Source organism: Adiantum capillus-veneris, chromosome 4 (genome assembly GCF_014529385.1).
Source record: "Adiantum capillus-veneris isolate H3 chromosome 4, ASM1452938v2, whole genome shotgun sequence".
Taxonomy (NCBI): Eukaryota; Viridiplantae; Streptophyta; class Polypodiopsida; order Polypodiales; family Pteridaceae; genus Adiantum; species Adiantum capillus-veneris.
Window position 1 is genome coordinate 9,209,653 of NC_140934.1, and position 26,967 is coordinate 9,236,619.

Sequence of the window (26,967 nt, forward strand, 5' to 3'; positions counted from 1 at the left end):
TAATTTTTTGGCATAATGTTGCTGGTAGTGTGATTAGAATGAGCGTTTGAAACAATTAGACTCGTACTATCATTGACTTCAATGGATACTATTCGATGTGTATCATCCATGATATAAATGGTGTGAGAATATCCCTTTAGGAACCTTTCATTAAAAGAGTATGCTTATGAATGACAAAAAATGACTCTATTGTTGACTTTGAACATGGTTACTTGAGAGTGTCAATGAGAGAGAGGGTGTCGATGTGTAGCACTATGAGAGAGAGGGGATATGTGTGTGCACACTTCTCAAGGGAGGCTCAAGAGCACCACGTATGGTTTGTGGAAGAGGGGCGGAAGCTACCGTTGGTAGTGTTGTTGCAAGCTGAAATGGATAGCCACCATTTGTGGGGCTGAATAGCGGGTGTATAGTGCCCTCCAAGGGCCGCTTAGTGGCAAGTATGAGGACTCTATGAGCTCAAGAGAATGGTGATGGTAAGAAGAAGAAGCAGCTCATTGGTTATTTAAAACCATGGCATTAAAAAGCCTTTGATTTGCATATAGTAGTGACATGATGGCTGATGCCTACCCACAACCCATTACAGTGTAGAATCCTCTAAATGGGACAAAAAGGATAAGTCAATGCTTAATAAAAATGGATCATAATTAGGATCAAGTAGAATAAGAAGATAAAATGAGGAGTTTAATTAAAAATCCCTCTTTGATACCATGTTAGAGAGAGAGAGAGAGAGAGAGAGAGAGTAGGTACAAGATAGAACTCTTGAATTGGAACCGTAATCACCAACTCCAACAATCAAGACGCAAAACAGATGGCTTTACAGCCAATATGTGATGCAAGGATGAAATCATAGACTATGCCATATGATCTTGATCTCATAGCTTATGTTAGGTATAGGATCCTAGCATAAGGATGCTCCCACACTTAGCATCCCTAGTGCCTGTAAACACCCATCTATGTCTCTATGTAGCCAATGTGGCTCCATCCAACAAATGTCTTGCAAGACCAATCTTACTCCTTGCCTGTCATGCTTCATAATGAGGTGGCTCCGCAAAGAGAATTTCTCACATTCTTGAAATTGTGCATAGATCCAACAAAGGGTTGTTAATGCTGACCAACAAGGAAATTCAATTATAATTAAGAAATTTTTCAATACCTTCTGAAAGATTCTCATCCAATATAGGTTTATTTACTTCAACCACACCCTCATGGCCATGCACGGAGGCTCACACCAAGAAATTCTATCTAGAGGAAGTAGTTCGGAATATGGATAACGGTATGTGATATTTGTTACATCACTATCAAGTTTGCCGATAGATAAAATATAAAATAAACTTTAGTAGCAAGTAGCATGAAAAAAATTAATTATATAATTATGAACAAAGATACAATAGTCACATATGTCAGACCCTATATATACAAATCAAAGTAATGACATTGGAACACATTGAATTCGATGATAACAAAACAAAGTAGCGACTCTAAGGCGAATGTCAGTGGCTCTAAAGAGCCCTCTAAATCAAAGGATCTTGACCTACATCTCTCTTTATCATCCTTAGCCCAAGTGGGTGCTCCATCTCTTGCTTCACAAAACAAGAATAGTCCTTAATCCATCATCTTAGCCCAAGTGGGTGCTCCATCTCTTGCTTCACAAAACAAGAATAGTCCTTAATCCGTCATCTTTCCTCCTCCTCCTCCTCCTCCTCGCTGGCCATAAGCTCTAGATTCGACCCCCTACATGACACAAAAGTCAAGTTAGGTCTACTCACAATTCAATACATGGTTTAAAATTCAATTTTATATGAGAAAAGCATATTTAAGAGTGTTGAACAATACTAAAGATAGCACAAACTAAGGATGAATGATTTATGGCCTTGGTAATCCCATGACAAATTTATCTGTCCACTCAAAAAAATTATGGGGTTTATCAACAAGAGAATGAGCAACAGTAACACAAGCCTTGTCATCAGGCAATCCCATGACAAATTTATCTGTCCACTTAAAATAAGCCTTGATCTTCCTAATAGTAATAATTCATGTCTACTCATAATAAGCCTTGATCAATATGAAGAACAATTTGACTGACACAAACCAAAGATTATGGTTAACACTCCACTCTAGCAGAGATCGATTTTCGTCTCTTAAGAAGATAGACACAAGGATAATATACACCACCACATGTATAAAATCATTTTTATGCTTGGGTTAGATACATTAGTACACAAATGGCTCCTATCACTTTAAAATCATTATATGAAAAGAAGTCATGTTAGTTCTTGGCTGTAATTTTTTGTGTCTATCAATACATGCCACAACTAGATTGCTACCCTCTTGAAACATATGCTAGACAGTGACATCTTGCCCAATAAACCGTTCTCGGCTATGCCTGTTAAAATTGGTTTTGATATTTTGACAAGCTTTTGAAGTCTTGGAAAATTGTATGCTCTAAAGTGGAGTGGAATGGTAGGATCATGATGTATGCTGGAAACTCTTTAGGACTAGAGAATATATTCTGAATTTTTGTGTTCAAAAGTCAGCCTGCATTGCATTTGGGAACAAATGCCATCTCTTTACACAAGAGGGAAATTAGCTTCATCCATCAAGAGGCAATACATATTGCACTATATAAGGCTTTGGAATTTCTTGGATCTTTCTCTGTGCTTGTATCCACACTTGCAGATTCCTCTCACTACTACATATACCCAAAGGTAAGAAGGATTGGTCTCTTGTCAATGCTTCTTTAAATTGGTGGACAGTTGCTACGAAGGAGTTTTACTTGTTTCTTTCGACTAAATGTAAAGGTTATGAGAGATGGAACAAAAACTGGGGTCTCACTAAACCTGCTGCTTGGTGACATAAACTTTTCTCTTAGATGTGGTTTGTTAAATGCACATACAAATTTAAAGTCTTTTGTTGTTGCAGGACAGTCATACGGGGTCCACCCACAACAGAATGAATGCTTAAGAAAGACATTGATAATGGCAGTTATCCCAAGCGTGATAAAGTAAAAAAAATTTCGGCACACCAAAGGGCCCAATGTGGGAGGTGCTTATCCCTTCCAAATATTAGCCATGTTCCATGGTCGGGTAAGGGCCGCGTACCATCGGGCAAGAGCCATGGGTAGGCATCACCATGGCCACATAATTGATGCACCACGTGTTGGGAACATCAGAGAGAACTTGTAGCAACCAACTAGGAACCTCGTCCTTGGGTGATCCACTCTAGGAGGAGGATGCACTTGAGTGTCCAAGGGCAAGAGCCCTAGCAACGTGAATACCAGGTGAGCACAAGGTGTCCCTCTAGAGTGTGACCCAATGGGGGATTTGAACCCACAACTTGTAGGTTGAGAGGGTAAAGCCTTACCGTTAGACCAACCCTTTGGGGACGTGATAAAGTAGAAATTGTTGAGCATCTCTTTTGGAATTACAGGGTTGTGTAAGAATGGTGGAATTGGGCCAAGCTTTGGTTGTAGGGCTCTTAGAGAATGAGGATTACTAAGTATAACCAAACATATGGTAATATAAACTCCTTTAGAGTATGGTATCTATGGTTCATATGGAATACTATAAATATAGCTGTGTGTGAGGGCTTTGCAGCCTTTTATGAAACCTTCCCAACGAATCTCATAAGAGAGAAAATACTAGAGCTAGGATGCTATGTCCATACCGCAGACAATAGCTAGAGAGAATACTTTCAATATCTTGTTCAAACTATAAGAATATAACAAGATTTGGAAAGAGAGAGAGAGAGAGAGAGGAGTCTCAAGTTCATTATCCAGTCGTGCAGGCAACTGCTGCCCCAATAAGAAGAGATCCAAGGTCTAACCTTCAATAGTCGCTTCAAAAAATAAAGCCAAAGTTGAAACCCGCACAAGTTTCTTTTTATAACACGTAAAAACAAATTTCCTTTCAAACCTTAATTCGAAAACTATGGAAAAACATCCTCTCAAATTCCACATAAAAGAAGACATTTAATTATTTTTTTTGGCACCCAATGAGCTTAGAATACTACCCTGCCGTTCAACAGGTTACTATGGACATTTGATTACATTTTTTTCTCGTGTGTTTGCATGTCTTTTGAAAACATAGCACATGCTTCCAAATCATGTGGGAAAAAAATTGCTAACATATTATGTAGGTAGAGAGTGTGCACATGTATATCATGTGCAAAAAGACATAGAGATTGTGGACATGTATATGTGGGTGGAAGAAGACATAGAAGCACTTATGTGGCCTATAGGCGATAATTTTTTATATATAAAAAGATTAGCCTCTTATTTTGCGTTGCGGCTCTATGTTAGTAGGCCATCACTCTCTAGTTGAGTGCATACGTGAATCCATAACTAAGGCAACCACTAAAGTCAAGTGAACGTCAAAATAGTGGTCATTTTGAATGCATCTTTATAGAAGATTGTGAGAGGGTCATCAATAGTGTCAGTATTACGATTCAATTGATATTTCGATCGAGGTACCCTTGCTCTTATCAACGCTCTTTTAAGATGGATTCTATCATTTCAATGTAGGTGTTACGAATAGATACACATTTTGACGCATGCTTTTCTAGAAACATATTACATACACTCAAGTAGGTGGTACTAATTTGTAAGAGATTTTTTTTTAGTGCAATCCATAGGCAACTGCCTGCTGCCTATATTCTTGCAGGATACATTTTGTTAATCCCGGGCCCTCTCTCTCCCTCTGGACTAAGTAACACACAATATTTAATGAGCGGTTGTGAGGGGATCTACAGCTCACAAGTCCACACACAAAAATCTATGCAATCGCAGCCGCAACCGTCACATAAGAACTAAACCCAGTCACAAAGTGAACCTCCTAAACCCGGGTAGTGTATGTTGGCTTCGAATAAAAGATCATAAAAATGGACTTGGGTACAACATGTGTGCGCGAGTGAGTTGGTTAGCCCATGTGACCCACTACCCAGGCCGTGACGTGATGGATTCAAAACAAGCTTATGGAGCCCTAATTCTTTTATGTTGCCTGGGTTTAGCCCGCCTCGAGATCCTACCTTGGACTTCAAGCCATCTATCCCCTCACCACCCTCATTAAATGTTGTGTCACTTAGTCTCCAAGTTCTCTCTCTCTCTCTCTCTCTCTCTCTCTCTCTCTCTCTCACACACACACACACACACACACACACACACAGAGCGAAGTAGAGGTGAGATTTATCGAGGCAACAACAGGTAGAGGTGGAGGATGGTACGGAGGGTGTATGTTAAGTATAGGGGTATCTCTATCTTTCTCTGGCATCATGATGCAAGAGCATCAGAGGGGAGAACTTTGGTCTTTGATTTGATTGAACTCAGCACAATTGCTTAGAGAAAACTAGGTCCTCAATGCTCACTGCTCTTTCATTAGATTGAACTTAGCACAAAATATTGAAGTACCATCTAAGTAGAAAGTACACAAAATAGGTGATGCCAATTTTGAACCTATTACTATTATGTGGAACTTTAGGAGATATCTTGAGTTTTATAGAAGAGAAAGTAAAGTCAGGTTTCCCTTTAGATGCAATTGCAACAGTTTTAGGGAAAAATCAAATTTTCAAACATATAAAATTCTTTTCCTTGAATTTGCCAAGAGAAAATTTTAGAGAAGTAGGTTTATTTTGCGGGCGTCTACACTTTTTCTCTATTTTGGGGCAAAATTTCTCCCTTTCCCCTTGCCCTCAACCAACATTTTTGAAATTGAAAACAGTACGATACTAAGCTAAGACACATTTTTCTCGAACACTAAAATTTTGAAAGCAAAGTTAAAATTTTCCTTGGAGTTAAGTGAGAGTTGAGTTAAGTATGCCAAAACCAACACGCCAACATAAATGAATGTTTGTAAACAAAAGTAGAAGCTAGCATGGGTAAGGTGATGGTCAAGTAAGGCTTAGTTATTAGTTATTTGAATTGATAACTTAGCCTCATTCTTTCACACGCACAAGAGAGCATTAAATGAATAACTATGCCTACTTTTTTGCAACGATGCTGATTTTGACATAGTTGTGAAGTTCAAGGCGTAGTTGGGAGGTTACAATAGGCTTAGTTATCATTTAATGCTGTGTCTGGGCATATAACTAAGCCTCGCGTGATCACCACCTAAGTAAAATACCTTAGCAATGTAGTTTTGTTATCAACGGATGGAGACTATGCTTCATTGCTCCAGCTCTCTCCAGCTCCATGTCCAACCGACAACTAAATATATTAGAAAATATATATAAGAGACAATTTAAAATAAAAAAATATCTATACTATATATTAAGGAGATTGGTTTTTCAGTGCCACGTGTTGTAATTTTTTTTATCCGGCTATAGTGAGGACAATGCGCACGTAGGGGGGGAGAGAGAAAGAGAGAGAGGCGGCCGAAGGCCGCCGGCCACACTAGTTGATATTAAAGATCACTTAAGAAAAATCTCTCTCCAAGGTCACCCCATCGCCCTTACCAGGATGTCGCCTCTACTCGTGCCTTTGCTGCTAGCAATGGTAGATACAAGCAGAGGTTCCTTTTATTTCTCACCACATTTTTCCCTTCCTTCTTTGTTTTGGCAATTTAAGCTTCAACTTTGCTCAAGTGCGGCCTTTAAAGCCAGAGAATCCCAAGGAGCAACCCTACAGTAGCTGTTGCTTATGCCATATCAAGCTCCATCTAGGAGCCTAATTTCATCTTTTCTCTCAGGTTGAGAGCCTTGCTGTGAAGCTTGTAATATCAAAGCTGCTACAAAAATCCTTGCACCATTTATATAATAAGTGGCTACAATGCTAGAACAATTTGCTGCTAAGATGGTTGTAACTGCCAACAAGAGGAAAGGGTCGAGCGCCATCCAACATGTCATCATCATTACTTTGTGCAACTAATCCAAAGTTAGTTCTTCACATTCTTCACTTACAACTGAAGCAGACAAAGAAGTTCAATTCATTTTGCAAGCCAGTTTCACATATATCTGTCCCTATTCTCCATGTAGGAGGTAATTATTAACAGAAGGGTGTTAACTCTATTGTAGTGTTGCAGTGCTCCTCCCCACTGTAATGATACCTTCATTCTTTGGTCCCCTCCGTCCGACTCTCGACGGTCGGGTATGGTCATTTAATGACCATTCCATAATATTGATTCCCACCATGGCTCCCCGCTCCCTGCGGTCGCCATGTGGTCGTCAATATTTTTATAGTGAAATGACGATTTCCTACCCCTTCTCCCTCGACACTAAAGGGCACAAGGTCGCCATGTGGTCGTCAATATTTTTATAGTGAAATGACGATTTCCTACCCCTTCTCCCTCGACACTAAAGGGCACAAGTACTGGGAGCGTTGCGCGCGTGAATCTCGAGGACATTAAAGGGTTCAAATAAATTGGCATTTGAGGCCGCTCGTGAGATTTGAACTCGAGAGGGTGCAGGTGCAAGGCTTGTGGCTTATCCAACCCTCCCATGCACATATGGTACCCAAGTTGGGAAACAAATGCATGATAAATAAAATAAACTTGGACAAGGACACAAGTAAACTCGGACACGTCGGGTAAAATCAGACGGCTGAACCGACTTCGTATTGCACATGGCTAATTCACCGCCGTAGATCCCATCGCGATAATGCGACCTCCAACTTTCCAAGCTTCGCATGCGTCAGGACTCAGGAGTCAGGAAGGGTTACGTCTGCATTGCCTAGTGGCGTTCAAGGCTGAATAGGGAAACATTTCTAAAGAGGGACTGCTACTCAATACGGGGAAACATTTCTAAAGGAGGTATTACTGTTACGGACCTTTTGGTCATGAGTCGTGCGGGTCACGAGTCACGACTCATCATATGCACTGCAGTCTGCTACTCAACTTTCAAGCCTCCGATCATGCAGCAAAAAGCTTACAGCAGGCTGCGCACAATATTCCCGCGGCATTCCTGTTGAGCATTGAATGTTGCGTTTCTGTCACCTGCGTCCTCCAACTAATTTTAAAACGTACCTTCCTGGCTTCTGCAACCAATACCATGCCGCAGCAGCTCCATACCGATGTTACTTGTACTTTGTACTGCACTACTCTATTAATTATAACCATCTTCATTTCATTGAAACCCTTGCAGCCTTAGTCCGGCTTCAGTGAATCAGTTGCCTAGATTGGCCTTTTTTTAAAGACTTTGAGTAGTACGTCTCCCCAACTCAGAAAAATAAAAATTCTTTCAAAATCATCGACATTTGTAAGATGAAAAGTAAACAATTTATAAGGCTAAGGCTGTGAAGAAATTTGACGGTAGGTTGAAAATGGGAGGTCGAACGTGTTCCAAGTTAACCTCACCAAGAAATCTTTGGAGGCGTTGCGACCTCTCAAAGACTCTGCACAATGTGTAGTAGCAAAGCTTGGCCAACTGTGAAGGTCGCGATATTGATGCCACAATAGAGTGAGCAAAGTGAAAGTGTAGGTGAGGCCGCCAAAGCACAGGGCATGACGTTTGTAGCCAGCAGATGTCATTGGATGAGCGACTGCTCTGTTGGGGAATAGCTGCTCCATTGATGGAACTTGAGAACATGTTGATGCAATGTTGGAGAAGGCAAGGTTGATTTTACATACAGAGGACGACAAGAGTGAGATCACATCTATGAGGGAGATGCCAAAGTCCTAGGATCGCACTATTATGGCAAGACTAAGCAGAGGGTTGGAGCAGGTGTGGGGAATAAGTAGAGGGCGCCTACGTGGGCTGAGCTGGTAGCTAGAAGCAACGCTTGATACAGCTGAGACTAGCGATGGAAGCTATTGCAAACACCTCTGGAAGTGTAGGATCTACCTTCCCTTGCTCTTGCCTTAGGTGTAGGCTCAAGAAGAAGACTGATCGGCTTTACACTGCAAGGAGAGAAGATCAAGCAAGGAAAGGCCGAAGGTCTCTCTCTCTCTCTCTCTCTCTCTCTCTCTCTCTCTCGGCCCCAAGTTGCCTCAGAGGCTTGCCTCTCGAGTGGAACAGGTGTATCGCGAGTTCCAACTTTGAAGGAATCTAGAGGTTTTGGCCTTTTGGCCTTTTAATTTTTTTGAAGCCATTAAAAATACCTTTTAATTTTTATCTCTAACATAAATCATTACAGAACCTTTCTCATGTGCAAAGAAATACATTACGCTTCAACTCTGAATAATCTCTGACGACACATAGGTAAAATGTACCTCAATGATGAAGTTGAGAGACTGCTACTATTTTTTTATTTTTTTTTTAAAGGCACGAAAAAAAGCCTTCCTAGTGAAAGAAAAAAGTGGCCCGTGGTGTTCATGGTGACATTAAATTAGATCTCAAAGATCTCTCCATGATGTCTATTGTTTATCTCTTTCCAAACCTCATTTACTTTCTCCCAATCCACTCTTCCAAATTTGGATCCAAGCAACGAAATTTGTAACAGCGTTTCTAAGCTTTGCACTTTCAAACTTAAGTTATCTCCGATTATTCTTAATTATCACATGGGACCGATGATATCAGTATTATCAATAGAATTTGCCACAATTTCAACATACTTGGAAATGTTTCATGCAAGTATAAAGTACATGAAAAACCTCCCCATGCATCTCTGAAGTTCATTCCTTCACATCCATAGTAAAGAGTATTTACAAATGCTTTCAGTTCTTCTTTGCATCCATCTACATCAATTAGAAAGTCTCCAAGCGGACCCACAAGCCGAGATAACCATAAGACACTATTTGCCGCTCGCTCTTTTTCATCTCTTGGATAGTATTGGGTGCTAAAAAACTTGCAGGCAATGAAAGAATACATGTATGAATTCGCTCGTTCATGCATTCAATGTCCCACAACACGAAACACTTTTCCATAGCTATGGAAGTAGCTAAGCACCCCCTTCTATATCCAATATAACTCTTTGTTTAGGTTTTCAAGGCATTGAAGAGTATTTAAGACGATGGATGTACTCTTTTTCTTCTTCATGTGTGTTGAAGAGTATATAAGATGAAGGACATGCTCTTTTTCTTCTTCATTTGTATGGCATAAAACATCATACACTATAAAATTTTCTCAAAGTTTACCACAAACATTTATCGTGTTTTGTAGTGAGAGAGTGGAAAATGGAGTGGCCATAGAGGGGAAAGAGGTACGAGGAGGACTTTGTTTTGGAAATTAAACATTACTACGCCGTGTATTACCATGACTATTAACGCTATTATTACTATGCATGTACTGCTTTCATTACATATACTATTACCGCAGAACGTTTTGGATCCAAAAAATTCAAATTTGGATCGCTCTTTCTATTTTACAAATAAAAACAAATATGAATACTTCTTTCTGATTCACAAGAAAAGTTTATAGAGCATGGTATTTATCATAAATAGTTAACAAAGAAAATGGTAAACATTTGACCATTAATAAATCAATCACATACATATGATTAACATAAATTAGCATACTTAATGCTTTGGAGAAAAAATATATATTTTTGAGAACTTCTTTTATTTTTTAAAAAAAGAAATCGGGGAGCATTTGATACTTTTCATAAATAATGAGTTGTCCCAGCATGTTGATGTTGTCTTGTTTGTCCTACTCCATGGGCATATTGCATATCTCTTCCCATCAGCCTCCTGCATTAATAGTAAATTAAACTTATATCAAGATTTATCTATAACTTCAAATCCATTTTGACTTAAAAAGGCAGTTATTATCCTTGAGCATTGTCCTTCATAGGTCAAGAGATAGGGCGAAGAAAAAGATGATTCCTAAGCTTGGATTCAATGACAACAATACACACATGTAACACCAATTGCATTATGTACAAAGGCCACTATGTGGCCGCAATCTTGGCAGCAGGACACATTAATTAGAATGTGGGAAGATGCTTCTGTACAAGGTTGGATAAGAAAATGGCAGGGCAGGGCACGGCACGTAGAGAGAGAGGGAGGGAGAGAGAGAAAAATCTGTCGGGTGTCGTGCAGGGAGATACAGTGTGTGTGCGCGTAGGATTGGAGGGGTGATATGCAGAAAAGGGATTTCGTGCAAGGACGGATGCAAAGGAGGTAGGCTGTGGAAGGTTGGCAATGCGTGTGCACTGTGTGTGTGTCTCAGTTGCAGTCAGGGATTCCATGTTGTGGAGTTGTCTCATGCGTGCACGAATGGAAAGGAGATAGGGTGTGGAGGGTGGCACTGCGGGCGCAGTGTGTGTGTACTCTCAGTTGCAGACAGGGATCGCTTGTTGAGGAGCTCCCATGCACGGACCGATGCAAAGCAGGTAGGGTGTGGAGGGTGGCAGTACGGGCGCAGGGAGGAGAGGTTGTTGGAGCTGTCTCGCAAGATCTCCATGCAGAGAGTGGCGTGCGCAGCAGGCAGAGACGACGCACGCAGGTGCATGCTAAGATTGGCGCACGCACCAAGGGGACACGGCACGTGCACCAGGTACAAGGGAGAGAAGCCTTAAGGTTGAAGGGAATCTCCGGAGGAAATTAATTAATGAAAGTATGTTAGACCCGTATGCCAATAATTTATTGAGAGCAAAAATATATACATGTCCAAAATGCAAGAACACATCTTGTTATAGTGCTCAAAGGAAAAGGTACCTTGCAAAGTGCTACTTCGTTTCTCATTGGCTCCCCTTATACAACATAGGTTTTTATTAGGAAGTGAATGGGGTATAATTTATTTGGGCCTATTCTCAAAATGGTCCATTAATTTGCCATGCAGATTCCAACAAATCTACCAAATTCAAAAGGAAAAGCGGCCACAACCCTGTTCACACGTGCCCTCTTGCACCCTCGCCATTTGATCTCTAGCTTCCATGGCTCTACTTGCCCAATGCCCCTGCTCCTTCCCTGCCCCACCTATGCATGGACAAAACTTCCATGCTCGCCTCTGTGTGCACCACCCAATTGGCCTTGTTTGCGCTCCTGCCCTCTATGTGCACCACCCAACTGATGTGGTCAAATTTTGCCATGTGCTCTAAACCATTCGAAGCCACTAGTGCGAGTTGCACCAGGCTCCATCCTCTGTTAAGCAATCAGGGAGAGTGTATGAAAATAAAACATCTCTCTCTCTCTCTCTCTCTCTCTCTCTCTCTCTCTCTCTCTCTGTGTGTGTGTGTGTGTGTGTGTGTGTGTGTGTGTGTGTGTGAGTGTCTCCGATCCCTCCCTCTCTTTGGTCGCTTGTGCTCTGCCGCTCCGCCCTTTTTCCATGAGTTCCAACAGCCTGCATGAGAGTTCTTTGATTCCAACTACAACATTAGCTTTCCATATACCATCACTGCAAAGAGGAGCAATCCCATGCTTGTACTGACACATGCCAACTCTCTCTTTGTCTATGAAAATAAAATCTATCTCTCTCTCTCTCTCTCTCTCTCTCTCTCTCTCTCTCTCTCTCTCTCTCTGTGAGTGTGTGTGTGTGTCTCCGATCCCTCCCTCTCTTTGGTCGCTTGTGCTCTGCCGCTCCGCCCTTTTTCCATGAGTTCCAACAGCCTGCATGAGAGTTCTTTGATTCCAACTACAACATTAGCTTTCCATATACCATCACTGCAAAGAGGAGCAATCCCATGCTTGTACTGACACATGCCAACTCTCTCTGTGTCTACCTCCTCCATGCGCCATAAAAAGTCTTTTACCATCTCTAGAGATTTGCGTTAATCAAGCAAGCAAAACTATTCTGATACTACCCACTCATGAGCCGACCACTATGCCCCTACAGCTCACTATTGTCTTCACCAAAGCCTGCATTTAAAACAAATATGTGTTATGCTCCCCTCTTGTTTTTCTTTTTTCAACTCGCTAGCGAGCTATGCTTTCCTTTTTCTTTTGAGGGTATCTCACTAGATACCCTCTAATAAGCCCCAAACTGGGCTCTTTATTTGGAAATTTAAGAAAATCCTTAAGGCCTAAGATAGATTTTACCAAGCCTAGATTTGGGCCTAGACAAAAGGGATAGACTTAACCTTTCTTTGGTAAGATTTATCTAAGCTTTTCATGACATTCCCACATAACTTGATGTGATAATGTTTACCATTCAGTTGTTCATTGCTAGCTAAAATCTTCCAAGAAACATATATAAAGGCAACACTGTTAGTTACAACACATTACTTATGCCCAGTTGTAACATTAGCATCAAAAAAGAATTCACAATAAAACATTATCTACTTCCAACCATCTACATTAAAAAGTTTATGTCAAAATTTAATTCCAACTATGCATGTGCTATGCGTTGTGGCAACACTGTTAGTTACAACACATTACTTATGGCCAGTTGTAACATTAGCATCAAAAAAGAATTCACAATAAAACATTATCTAGTTCCAACCATCTACATTAAAAAGTTTATGTCAAAATATAATTCCAACTATGCATGTGCTATGCGTTGTCTCGCCATACGTTGTCTCGCCAAGGCATACCTGTAGGCAGGATCTGGTGAGCTGACTGTAGGCGGATCGCAATGGCATATATACTTTGTCTAAAATAAAGCATTACCTCCATAAACCTACTTAAGGTGTATGCCCAAATAGTGATTCAAAAGCCCCAAATATAACATGTCAAAAGAGGCATTCAAATCAGACTTAAAATCAACAATATGTCCCTCATTTGGTCGAGTAAGCTACATATCATCTACATAGAGCACAATGATCAAATCATCTGCATTCTTGATAAACAACGTGCTCTCAGGCACTACTAGTCTAAAAACCATATGCATCCCAATAAGCAGGATTCTTTTTATACTAAGTACTCGAAGCTTGCTTCAAATAATAAAATACTTTTTGAAGTCTCCACACCTTATTTTCTTGCCCTTTTTGAAAAAAAATCATGAGGCTGCAACACAAAATTATCGAAAACCTTGCAGCCATAGTTGGTTGGGCTTCATTGGCCTAGATTGGCTTTTTTAGACTTTGATAACAAGGATTAATAATCTCTAACATAAATCATTACAAAACCTTTCTCATGTGCAAAGAAACACATTACACTTTTTTTGAGGAATCCCAGTCCTCAGGCAAGTACTTCCAAGCAGACACGAAATCGAGCAAGCATATTCAATGAAAAAACTAGATTAAGACCCCAAGAGTCACGATGTAGAGGATAATGTAGCAAAGTAAACATGTTGCATCTCAAATAGTCTTAATAATGTGCAGGGCTCGATGGTCCCACCACAAGTTCATGAATTGTAGCATTTAATGGCCTAGTAACTTGTGTGTAGCGGAAAATAGCATGAACATAGTGAGCATTTCATTAGAATAGATTCCTAATGAGATTAACAAGAGTGCTTGGGTGGAGAAAGCAACTAAAAGCATAACACCTAGTTAGATAGCATGAACAATACTTCAAAAGAGAGAGAAATAAGGCAATTGACAACAGTTGAGGACCAGATTTTCATGGAGCCAGTCCCCCCTCCAAAAGGCTAGCGGGGTATGAGAGTAGATTGCGAGGAAGGCTAGGAGTATTCTTACGAGAAAGATGTACATCTCCTCACATAATCACTCATATTAGCATAGCTTAGCTTAGTAATTAGCATGGTAGAGGAGTTGAGCATGCATTGAAGCTTGGCTCTTGGTTGGATTTGCATCACAAAGCCAAGAGTTGTTGATGTAGGCCTCCCTTCTCACAAGCTTGGAGTAGGGGGTAAGCTTTCCATTAAAGCTTGAGAAGGAGAGAGAGTCTTCTTTACTTTACACATGAGATTGTGTGAGTATGTGTGTAATAATGCCTTGCAAAAATCAGTCCCCTCTCTCTCTTGGTCGACCCCTCTTGCTTTTTGCTCTTGCTAGCATCCTATTGGACCTCCCCAGGCTTAGCCAATGGTAATTAAGCAGCATAAGTGATAGACTTCTGACATGTGTTCCCCTTTCCCCTTTTTTGAGAGCTTTAGGTAATTATTTAATTCAACTAAACTCTCATTGGATCCCTTTGCCTCCTGGCCAAGAGGAATCAGGCAAGCCATTGGGCTGTTGAATGCTCATTGGTCCCCTTGGGAGACTGTCCAATAGTCTTCTAGAGAGCTTAATTCTTATTGGTTATTTTATTAAGTGTTTTTAAATTAATTAAACTAGATTTAATCTAGCCTAATTCTCATTGGTCCACCTCCAAGGCCATCCATTAGGAATTGGGTACACCTTGTGGGCATCTGGGCTAGGGAGCTGACATGTGTCCCTCATTCCCTTTGTGTAAAGGGAGCTTGTGTGTGTGTGTGTGTGTGTTTCTCTCTCATCCCCTACTTGCAAGGCTCGCCCCCTCCTATGTAGGGATTGCCAAAGACTTTTGGGACACACACAAAGCATCCAATTCCCCCAATGTTTAGCCTTTGGACACAATCTTTGAATTTTGGAACCTTAGCATTTTGGAAGTCTTAATGGACTGAACCTTAGGGTCTTTTAAGCCCATTGTTGCACATTGCTATTTTGCAGATGCCCCCCCCCCCCTTTGGATCCCTATTTTCCCTCCTTTGGATCCCTACTGTGGCCAGTCTGCTAGCTTAACCATTATTCTAGCTGCTTTTTCTCCCCTGCCACTTTCCCATATTAAATGATCAGTTTAACATGAGAAAATCAATTAGGAGGATTAGATATTGATTATTATGACATTCCTAGTAACTTGTGTGTAGCGGAAAATAGCATGAACATAGTGAGAATTTCATTAGAATCTAGATTCCTAATGAGATTAACAAGAGTGCTTGGGTGGAGAAAGCAACTAAAAGCATAACGCCTAGTTAGATAACATGAATGATACTTCAAAAGAGAGAGAAATTAAGCAAATGACAACAGTTGAGGACCGGATTTGCATGGAGCCGGTCCCCCCTCCAAAAGGCTTTATACTATGGTTTCTCCCATCAAGAGAGACATTTTACAATACAATTTCTTGTGTTCCTTCAATACTAGCTAGTGCAATGAAGATGGAAACTTCATGCACTACGCAAAACACTTATCAAACACAACATTAATTCCCTCACGGTCGCAGACCCAAGAACTCACACACCTTCGAAGATGGTGAGAGCTAGCGGGGTATGAGAGTAGATTGAGAGGAAGAAGGAGTATTCTTACGAGAAAGATGTACATCTCCTCACATAATCACCCATATTAGCATAGCTTAGCTTAGTAATTATCATGGTAGAGGAGATGAGCATGCATTGAAGCTTGAATCTTGTTTGGATTTGTATCACAAAGCCAAGTGTTGTTGGTGTAGGCCTCCCTTCCCACAAGCTTGGAGTAGGTGATAAGCTTTCCATTAAATCTTGAGAAGGAGAGAGAGTCTTCTTTACTTCACACATGAGCTAGTGTGAGTGTGTAGGTGATAATGCCTTTCAAAATCAGCCCCCCCCCCCCCCCCCCCCCCCCCCCTCTCTCTCTCTCTCTCTCTTGGTCGACCCCTCTTGCTATTTGCTCTTGCTAGCATCCTATGGATCTCCCCAGGCTTAGCCAATGGTAATTAAGCAGCATAAGTGATAGCCTTCTGACATGTGTCCCCCTTTCCCCTTTTGTGAGAGCTTTAAGTAATTATTTAATTCAACTAAACTCTCATTGGACCCCTTTGCCTCCTGGCCAATAGGAATCAGGCAATCCATTGGGCTGCTGAATGCTCATTGGTCCCCTTGGGAGACTGTCCAATAGTCTTCTAGAGAGCTTAATTCTTATTGGTTCTTTTATTAAGTGTTCTTAAATTAATTAAACTAGATTTACTCTAGCCTAATTCTCATTGGTCCACCTCCAAGGCCATCCAATAGGAATTGGGTACACCTTGTGGGCATATGGGCTAGGGAGCTGACACGTGTCCCTCATTCCCTTTGTGTAAAGGGAGCTTGTGTGTGTGTGTGTGTGTGTGTGTGTGTGTGTGTGTGAGTTTCTCTCTCATCCCCTACTTGCAAGGCTCACCCACTCCTATGTAGGGATTGCAGGACCATTACATGACCTAACAAAAAAAAACCGAAGAGAATTTTTTCCTTGCTCCTAAATTCTCAAAGAGACCCATTTAGAAATTACTGGTCATTCTAGGATCTGTATCCGACACTATGGACATTAGCAAGCCATGGTACTTGAAGATTTGTGAAGTGAAGAGGGTTGCCATTTGATGGGCTTTGATAGTCTTTTTGACAGGTATAAAATGAGCTTGTTTACTGAACCTGGACCTACTATCGTCCATATTCCCGTATTGCCATGTATAGACTTAGGCAATCCAAAGATAAAATCCATGGATATGCTCTCCCATGGTGAATTAGGGATTGACAAAGGTTGAAGCAATCCAAGTTGCTTCCCTCTATCAACATTTGTCTTTTGGCATACCACACATTTAGCAACATACTCTTGTATGTTTGCTTTCATGGTAGGCCAATAGAAATATGTTTCAATCCTTTATGGTAGACTAAATCCCTCTATGCCCTATATAAGGAGGAGCATGAGATTCATACATTACTTTCTCACGTAGTGAGCTACTAACGCATAGTCTATTGTCGTAGAGAAGATAACCATCTTGTAAAGTAAATGGTATCGGGATCAATAGCATACTCATCTATCATAGAAGATAGATCATTGTGAGTTGCTATGGAAATCGCATTCACTCTCGGCCGTCTTGAGAGTGCATCGGCTACTTGAGCATGCTTGCCAGCAATGTGAGCAATATGAAAATGAAATTGGGAAAGAAAATTTGCCCACCTCATTTGTTTGTCGGAGATCTTGGTTTGCGTCATGAAGTACTTAAGACTTTGGTGATCCGCTCGCAGAATGAAACGAGTCCCCGATAAATAGTGTTTCCATGAGTCTAAGGCATGTAGAATTGCAAGGATATATGCCTAGAGCTTGCTCAACAGGGTCGAGCCTTCGACTTTCATAGCCTATGGCATGCCCTTCTTGAAGCAAAACAGCTCCAAGGCAATCACCACAAGCGTCACATTGGAACTCAAATGGCTTTGAGAGATCCGGTAGTGTAAGCAGAGGTTGAGAGATAAGCTTTTTTTTAAGCTTTAGCCTTTTCGAAAGCATTGTTCTCCTTGGCAGACCATGCGTACCTAACGTTTTCTTTGTTAGGTCATATAATGGTCCTACTATTAGTGAGAACTTTTCTATGAAGCGTCTATAGTATGCACACATACCTATAAAGCTTCTTAATTCATGAAGATTCCTTGGTTTAGGCCATACTTTTATTACCTCTAACTTTGATGGATCCATTTGGATGCCATCTTGAGAGATAACGTGACCTAAATACTGAATCTCTTGTAAGAAAAAATCACTTTTCTTTTGATTAACATAAAGTTTATTCTCTCTTAGAACTTGAAATATTACCTGGAGGTGTCGCTTGTGTTCGTCTAATGAATTAGAATAGAGGATGATATCATCAAAGAACACTCCTGTAAAGGTTCGGTGAGGCCTAAATAGCTTCTCCATCAAGTGGTTGAATGTGGCTAGTGCATTGGTCAAGCCAAAAGTCATGACAATGTATTCATAAAAACCAAACGTTGTGCAAAATGCGGTCTTTACAATGTCTTGATCAACTATCCTTATTTGATAATAGCCACTTTTTAGGTCAATCCTACTGAAGTAGGTGGAGCCTTGTAGCTTATCAAATAGGTCCTCTACCCGTCGAACGGGAAACCTATTTTTGATAGTGATCCTATTTAGTGCTCTATAGTCGACACACATACGATATGTGCGGTCTTTCTTTTGCACTAGTAGCACAAGAGAAAAAAATGGAGATGAGCTAGGCCTAACCATGCCCTTCTCAACTAACTCATGCACTTGTCGCATAATCTCCTCTTATTGAGCTTGAGAAACTCTATAAGGAGGTTTGTTAGGCGGTGAACTTCCTGGAAGAAGTTCAATTTCATGGTCATCATTGCCTCGCTTAGGAGGTAGCTCACAAGGGATGTCGTCAATAAAGACATCTTGAAACCCCTTGAGGAAATTGGATAACTCTAATTCCTTTTGATTGTGTATATTTTCTTTTGCTAAAACATTAGGTTCATTTTGAGAATCTTTAACAAGAATCATGTACACGGAAATAGAGCTCTTTATTGACTTGTTGAAATCTTGTGAATGTACAATGGGTATAGTGTTACCCATTTCCGTAGCATGTATATACATATCTTTTTCCTTGAACTTAAAGGAGATTCTACTTTCAGAGAATTTAACATTGGCAGCCATGCAATCAAACCATGGTGCCCCTAGGATTACATCCTCATGCTTGAGAGGAGAGATAAAGAAGTCCTCTTTGTCCACATAGACTTGGACATGGAGCCTCAATTTCCCGATTAAGGGAGTGACTGAAGCTTCTTGTCCCTTGAAAGCACCGTCTGCGGGTAGGACATCTCCCATCTTGTAGGTTTGTATGCCTAGCTTGGTGGCCAACTCTATAGATCTAAAATTATGAGTAGAACCGGGGTCAAAGAGAATAAAAGCATCATGTTCTCTTACCTTTCCCCAAGCATGGCATAGAGGAGATCCTTTGTGGTGAGTTTCCTCCTCTTGGATTTCAACCAAGGTAGCTCTAGGAGGATCATGGTGGTTGTTCTTTTCGGGACAAGCGCAGTACGCAGGCCCTTTTTTGCCGCACTTGAAACATCGGTTATCCTTGCGAGAACGCTCAAGCTCTTCAAGAGAGAGTTTATTTTTACCTTTATAAACTCCTTTCTCTTTAGCTTTGTTGGAGTTGCCCTTAGGAGACTTTTGGACATTGTCCTTCCCCTTAGGCTCATTGGAAACCTTGTTTTCAGGGGGCTTAGAATTCCTCTTAGCCCCTGTTTGGAAATTGATTCGAGAGGCCACCATAGTATGATGTATTACCGCCGATATGGTGCGTGGCCTTTGGGAGTTGACATACTCCGCCATTTCTTCGATTGATCTCACACAAAATTGCTGCTTTTTCTCTCCAAAATACAGCTTTTTGAAGACAGTAGCTTTGAGTTGTAGGTCCCAAAACTTGTCTACATATTTGTGGATAGATTCATAGGGAGAGAGCTTTAAGCTTCGCTGTTTGGTGAGTACTTTGTCTTTGTCATCCATAGCCAAAAATTGCTTCATAATGGAAGCTCTTAAAGCTTTCCATGATCGTGGAGCTTCCCCGTTGGCCCGTAGGCTAGACCACCATTGTCTGGTGGACTTTTGAAAGTGCATAGCTACATGGCGTAGCTTAGAGGACTCCGTGAAGCCCTCATCTCCAAACGCTGTATCAAATTGTTGGATAAAGGCCAAGACTTTGTCCGTAGCACCAAAAGTGCCATCATAGGTAAGGAAAGAGATGCTCTTCCCTCCCTCTTTGAACTTCTTGAGCTTGGATGACCTCTTCCCGCGGCATAGGATTTCCTATGGCCTCTTTTTTTTGATGTTTCAAAGGTTGCACCATCACTTTCTTCAGAAGATGAAGAATTTGAGGAAGATGGAGAAGAGGGTGACCTCTTTCTCGCCTTTGTCTTGCATTGATCTTCGTTGTCTTGACCATCACTTTCATAAGAGGAAGAAGATGGAGAAGAGGGTGTCTTCTTTCTCGCCTTTTTCTTCTCTTGCTTTTTGTCATCCCTCTTTGAAGTATGGTGTGTAGAAGTATGCGATGGTATTCTCCATTTTGGAGGTGATGGAGAGTGTTTAGCCTGCCGTCTTTGTGGAGCCATCTCCGCCGAGGTGGCGGGAGACTCACTTATTTCTCGTTCCTTCGGTGGAGGCTCTTGAATTCTCCTTTGAGAAGGAGATGCATCATCAAGGAGAAAATTTCTGGGCCCTTCATAGGGATCCTCTTCTTCTTTCCCAATCGGAGAGAGACCTCTTTTGGAAGTCTTGCAAGGAGGCTTCCTAGGTGTGCTCTCGTCATGGTGGGGAGCTTGGAGAATCCCATGAGCACGAAGCTGCCATTGCACTTCACTTTGGAGGAATGGATTGCCCATGGCTTGTTGAAGCCTAGAAACAAGATAGTTAAGAAGCATCGGGGCATCATTAGTAGCTTTCTCATTAGCAAAATCAAAGTTATCAACATTAATTTCACTCTCTTTACTATTGTCATCCATTCTAACAACTTTTAGGTGTACTTTGGCACTTCAAGCCCTAGTTGCTACTCCTCTTTACCCCTTTAGAGAAAGCACTCAAGCTACTGTACCCGTGGCTCGAATACCATTAATTGCAAGGAATAGAAGAGAGGGTCGTTCAACATCAAAACAACACCGGCTCCTGTCCAGCTTCTAATAGCTCAATAGTGGTAGCCGTAGGCAAGCCCCGTAGGACTCCACTATCAAGACCATAGCTCTCGACGATGATGCCCCGTTAACTGTACAAAGGCAGGCGCATTGCAAGGCTGAAAAATCCCTATTCTACTTACTCACATGCAATTAATAGTACCAACCATTTAGAGCTAGCTTGAGGACCTCCCTTCTTGAGCAAGAAAAGAGAAACCTTGTGCTCTGATACCAATGTAACATTTAATGGCCTAGTAACTTGTGTGTAGCGGAAAATAGCATGAACATAGTGAGCATTTCATTAGAATAGATTCCTAAAGAGATTAACAAGAGTTCTTGGGTGGAGAAAGCAACTAAAAGCATTACACCTAGTTAGATAGCATGAACAATACTTCAAAAGAGAGAGAAATTAAGAAATTGACAACAATTGAGGACCCGATTTGCATGGAGCCGGTCCCCCCTCCAAAAGGATTTGTACTATGGTTTCTCCCATCAAGAGAGACATTTTTCAATACAATTTCTTGTGTTCCTTCAATACATTAGGAAAAATATGGATTCCCCTTGGGCCTTTTTGATTAGTGAAAGCTTAAGGGAGAACCAATCAGAGGGCTCTTGGGATATCACCTAGAGGGGGAGGAATGGTAGGGGTGCAGCCTAATTGTCTCCCTCTTCAATGCTTGGTTCTTAAAGAGTGGGGGGGGGGGGGGGGGGGGGGGGGGGGGGGGGGGGGGGGGGGGGGGTAAAAGGGGGAAAGAGGTGTCATAAAAGAGGGAGGGACCCCCCCAAAAGAAAAAATGCGCATGCTTAAAAACCCTAAAAAATGTTTTTTTTTTTAAAGTGTCAAAATTGACTCATTTGCCTCCAAAACTGTCCCAAAACATATACTAACTTCAAAAAGTCAATTTTCCCCCCCAAAATCCACTTTTCTCTCCCTCTATCATTACTTTTCTCTCCCACACTCTCCCTCCTCCCATTCTCTCTCTACAGTCAAGGCAGCCATAGCCAAAAGCTTTCCACCACTGTCTTGCTCTCTCCATAGCTCCCCCTTCTCTCACACCTCCATCAACCCTCTACAGTCCCACACCCCATAGCCCACAACTCACCACTATCCTCTCTACCTCTCATTCCTCCCCTCTTTCTCTATCTCTACTATCAAAGCCACCATAGCCACCATAGGCAGCTCAACTCACCCTCCCCTCAGCTCCTCATTCTCTCTCCACAGTACCCACACACAATAGCCCACAACCTTGCCTACTTCTCTCGCTCACCTTCCTCCCACCCATTCCCAATCCCTTCCTAAGCCCAACTTCCCAAGTATGTCCACCGCTAACACGCATAGACGGTCCAAACCAGAGATACAGGAGATTGTGTTGCACAACACAAAAAATTCAGAGGGGGGATGGATCCCATAGGTATTCAAGAAGGGTTCATGGGTCTACATGCAACCGTCCAGTGCTGGACCTCATCGTGTACAATGTCGAGGCGTATTGGAATGCCATTGGAAGGGAAGACTATTGGCATTCAAAGAAACCAAGTCCGGAATGGTGGCCATCGTGCAACACGTGTACAGTGCAGCTGAGATCCACCTAAAGAGATCTTCAACTCAATTTGCACCTCATTGTAAGTCCTCATGGTTTAGCTATCCCATGCATATATCATGTTTAACATGCATGCGATCATTATGTTTGACTAAGGGCATTTATAAAGATGTTTTTCCATCCAGCTTAGTTGAGGAGCAGCCGCTTGAGTGCCTCTCAGGCACTCAGGCACGTTCATGGTTGTGCATGCTCACATTGGGGAGCTTATGTTTCCTAATGTCGCATCAAAAAAACTTACCAAGCAGCGAATATTCATGTACTCCCACAAGTAAGTGGTGCCGAAGTCAAGCCAAAGCTATGGTAGGTTAGAAGCCGTGGAGACACCCTCATTGCAGAGTGCAGAATGGCCAACTCTAGACCATTGGGCCTTGCTTTCTTTCAAGCACAAGGTGCTGCAAGATTTTCAAGGGTCTCTAAAGTTTGGTAAGGCAACCAGATCGGTGGGTCTCAGTTGGCATCGTCCCATCCATTTGTTAGTGCATGCATTCCGCTTTCTGCCGATTGTGAAAACACAGACAATGTTTGTTTGCAAAGAAGTTGACATAGATGCAATGGATACCATTCTAGGTGTCAATTGGGGCTATGTTGACGGTTTGCATGATGACCGTTACAAGTGCAATGTGTCCCCCACACAGCTTTGCCTTCGATATTTGAAGGCAAGGTGCACCTTGTATGCACGGTTTAGCTACGAAAGGTGGATGCACAAACGTGGCAAATGGATACCCTTGTAGCTGACGGCCGAAGAGGTTCAATCCTTTGAAATTCGTGTCCACATGCCCAATAATGAGGTGGAGGTGGTTGCAATGAATCCGCATTGGACTCTTGCCAATCTTCGGGAACACTTCGTCATAATGAGATTCGAGGATGTTGGCAATGTAAGTTTCAAACTGGAACAACGCAAGGTCTCCTTTGTGCTTGATTAGCTACCTTTTCTTAATTTTTATGGGTATTTGTATCTTGATTGCCCATTTTTTGGTTGTGTAGATTGGAAGGCAGATGGAGGCCACTATGCTTGTTTGCAAAGATTGTGCTACAGATGAAGTCATCTTGTCTAAGTGAATTGGCTTGTAACTTTAATCTTTTATATATTGGATATTTTATTAAAGATTTTGAAATTTTTTAAGGTGTTGTACTTGAGTTTTAAGGTGTTGTGTAATTTTATTTTTAAAACGTTTTTTTTTTTTTTTTTTTTGAGATGGAATATGTCTATATAAGGGGGACCACCTCCTCATTTTACCATTTTCATCCCAGCATTGCAGAGAGACCTAGCATACCCAATCACGCAAAGAGAAAGCATGGCTGCTACTAGTGCTTTAGATGCATTCCTTACTGAGGCTGGGCATGCAAATCGCCCTGAGCTTCATGGATTTTTCACAACCCAACCCAATTTGAAAACCACCTTGACCCTCCACTCTCAATCTCTTGAGCACATCACTTCATACATTTCCACTTGCATGGGGAGATTCATTGTTGAGTTACCAAACCGGCAAGGGAAATGGGTCCCTGAGGGCCTTCTGCACCACATCTACAAAGGGGACAGGCCATTTCATCAGCGGCTTGCACGCTTTGCCACCATAGCACAACCCGTCGGTATGTGCCGCTTGAAGATGATGATGTGCGAGCAATGCGTAAGGGGAAGATCAAAAACACTTTTTTCTCTGTATAGGCCATAATGATCTTCCTCCTTCACGAGTGCCCAGCAAGCCCCGACGTAGTGCTACCACACTTGCCACCATAGCACAACCCGTCGGTATGTGCCGCTTGAAGATGATGATGTGCGAGCAATGCGTAAGGGGAAGATCAGAAACACTTTTTTCTTTGTACAGGCCATAATGATCTTCCTCCTTCACGAGTGCCCAGCAGGCCCCGACGTAGTGCTACCACACTTGCAGATCGGCGGGGTACTGGCTGATGTGAAGGACCCCAAGCCCGCGGCCATTGACACATCCGCAGACGAGAGGACGCTTGCCTTGACCTACCCTGTAGGATTCAAGGCCTCTTGGAGGCCTCTCCTTGTGTCGGTTCATCCTCGGGGCCGCCAGAAGGAACCAGCACTCGGAATGCCATCCGTGAGGTAGAGATTACCCGTTTCTCCTCCATTGTGGTGGGTGCGGAGGAGTTTGTGTTTTTGCATGATCTGGAGAAATCCTTTGAGATTCGCATGGATGAGTGTTTCTCCATCCTCGATTCCCATGGCAGGTTTGAGGTTGATACCACCACCTCCCATGACGATGATCTCCTACTACCCATGGGGAATACTTTGGCGGACACAGTGGCGATCGCACAAGCCGAGGTGGCAGCGGCCGAGCAGGCCAAGGTCTCCGAGGAGGAGTTTGTGGCCGTGCAAGCCATGTGTTTGGCTAAACGCGCAAGAGTGGATTCACCATCACCTGCTACAACACCTGTTTTGCTTGATCCAAAGGGGAAGTCAAGTGTGGATCTTTAAAGACTTGCACCCGGATGCTGATGAGGAGGATCGTAGACAAGAGGTATAGATGCTCACTTACATTTGATTGTTACAAATGATTTTGTTAATGTTATATCATAATTCTCTTCCATATTTCTCACAAAACCTATGTTTTGCAGGATGTTTTGGAGGTTGACGCCTGGGCGCAACGATAAGGGGGAGGAGGACGCCATTCGGACCTCAAGCGGCACTTGCTCACTACCTTGGCACACTTCCGACTGGTGTTGTGGTGTTTGTGTATGCCGACTACTCCCCCCATGGACGCTACAACATTTTTGCCCTCCGTTCACTCTCCAAGGCATTGTGCTTAACAACCCTTGCCCAATCGGCCAACCTTGTAGTGCTTGTAAAGAAAGATTTTGCAATATCCAATTTCGGCGTCAACTTTCACGGGTGCCTCATCGCCCATGTCGGCATGAACCAAGCTGTAGGGGTTAATGACACCCAAGAAATTACAACCACTTTACTTAACAGGGAGCCACCCCAAAAGGCAAAGCGCCAGAAAATTGTAATTCGAAAGATCCTAAAGCAAAAGCCGGATATCATGTAAAGCATTGATTTCCTTAATGAAACTACTTTTTGGTGTCTACGACTCTCTCTTACTTGCAAGTTTTTGAATTTGTTATATGTTTGGCTTCCAATGTGTATGAGAAGCACCATAATTTTTGATATGCCTACTAAAGGGCTTGGCAGGCCCCAAAATTATTGATATGCATACTTTGTTATATGTTTGGCTTCCAAAGTTATTAATTTGCCTACTGAAGGGCTTGGGAGGTCCAAAAATGGGCTGCCACAAGGGTGCGCATTTGGGCCTTCCATCAGCATATGGAAGGGGCAAATGCGCGCCCTTGTGGCAACTCATTTTGGAGCATCTCAAGCCCATTTTGGAGCATACCCAGATACTTAACAGTTGCAAAACCCAAAGACAAGAGAGAACCATGTTGTGGCAGCTCATTTTGGAGCATCTCAAGCCCATTTTGGAGCATACCCAGATACTTTACAGTTGCAATACCCAATCACAAGAGGAAACCATGTTGTGGCAGCTCATTTTGGAGCATCTCAAGCCCATTTTGGAGCATACCCGGATACTTTACAGTTGCAATACCCAATCACAAGAGGGAGCCATGCTTCACAAATTCTATGCTACATGGACTAAGTGGGGCATGACTTCCTGATGCATCTATGCTATGTGAAGCATTGAAGCAAATGAAATATCCCTATTGCTTGTTAAAAGTTTTTGGAAAGCCTTGGAAAGGGCTTGGAATTCCCTAAGAATGGCTGCCACAACGGTGCACATTTTGTCCATCCATCTGCCTTTGGAAGCCCCAAATGTGTGCCCTTGTGGCAGCCACTTTGGGGGCATTCCAAGCCCTTTCCAAGGCCTTCCATATACTTTTTCCATGCATTAGTGAGTTTTCCCTTGCTTCAATGCTTCACATAGCATGGATGCTTCAGGAAGTGCATGCCCCGCTTAGCCAAGGTGCTTAACGTAGGCAAGTTGTCACAATAACAACCTAATGGCTACATACATACAAAAGAAGGTAGACAAAACATGGACCAGTGCTACATCACATGGTACAGAATTAAAGCAATACAATGCACAAAGAGTGGGCTATACAATCAAAAGACGCTTATATTCAAATTCTTCCCAATCTTGGAAGTTCCGTAAATACAAAAAGGTTTGATGACTAATTACAAGCTATTGCTCATGGCGCAAACGGCGAGCAAGCTGCAAATCCTTGGGCATAATCGTTACATGCTTTGCATGGATGGCACATAGGTTCACATCCTCGAATATGCTAGTTAGATATTGCTCTGTTGCCTCTTGGA